Below are 1199 nucleotides of genomic sequence, written 5' to 3'. Positions count from 1 at the left end.
AAATCCAAAATGTCCATATACATAGAGTTAGTTACATGGCAGATATGACCAACATGTCCAGCTACAGAGAGCTAGTTACGTTGGCAGATAAGTCCAACAGGTGCAAATACAGAGAGCTACCCACATGTTACATAAGTCCAACATGCTCATATCCAGAGAGCTAACTATATAGCAGATAAGTCCAAATACAGAGAGCTAGCTATATCGCAGATAAGTCCAACATGTCCCTATACACTAAGCTAGATATATGGCAGATAAGTTCAACCTCTCCATATACAGAGATATAGCTATCTGTCAGATAAGTCCAACCTGTCCTATACAGTCAGCTAGATATATGGCAGATAAGTCCAACATATCCTTTTACATAGAGCTAGCTATATGGCTGATAAGTCCAACATGTCCATATACAGCGACATAGCGACTTGGCAGATAAGTCCAACATGTCCATAGACTGAGAGCTAGATACATGGCAGATAAGTCCAACGTGTCCATATCCAGAGAGCTAGATTCATGGGAGATAAGTCCAACATGTCAATATACACAGAGCTAGCTACCTTGCCGATACGTCCAACATGTCCATTTACACAAAGATAGTTAAGTTTCAAATAAATAGAAGATTTCCATGTACCGAGAGCTAGCTACATGGCATATAAGTTCAATATGTCCATATATACAAAGCTATCTATCTGGCAGATAAATTCACAATGTCCTTATACAGAGAGCTAGTGACATGGCAGAGAAGTCGAACATGTCCATATACAGAGAGGTAGCTACATCGCCAATAAATTCAACATGTCAATATGCACAAAGCTAGCTATATGGCAGATAAGTCATACAAGTCCATTTACAGAGAGCGTGCTACTTAGCAGATAAGTCCTACATGACCATATTCAGATAGGTAGTTACATGACAGATGAGTCCAACATATCCATTTACAGAGTATTAGCTACCTGGCAGATAATTCCAACCTGTGCATATACAGAGAGCTAGCTACATGGAAGATACGTCCAACATGTCCATACACAGAGGGTTAGCTACATGGCAGATAATTCCAACCTGTACATATCCAGAAAGCTAATTAACTGGCAGATCAGTGCAACATGTCCATATTCAGATAGCTAGCTACATGGCAGATATGCCCAACATGTCCATAAAGAGAGAGCTAGCTACCTGGCAGATAATTCCAACATGTTCATATC

The sequence above is a fragment of the Chrysochloris asiatica genome, unplaced genomic scaffold (genome assembly GCF_000296735.1).
Source record: "Chrysochloris asiatica unplaced genomic scaffold, ChrAsi1.0 scaffold00261, whole genome shotgun sequence".
NCBI lineage: Eukaryota > Metazoa > Chordata > Mammalia > Afrosoricida > Chrysochloridae > Chrysochloris > Chrysochloris asiatica.
The sequence above is the reverse complement of the archived record's forward strand: the minus strand, read 5'-3'. Positions refer to the sequence as shown.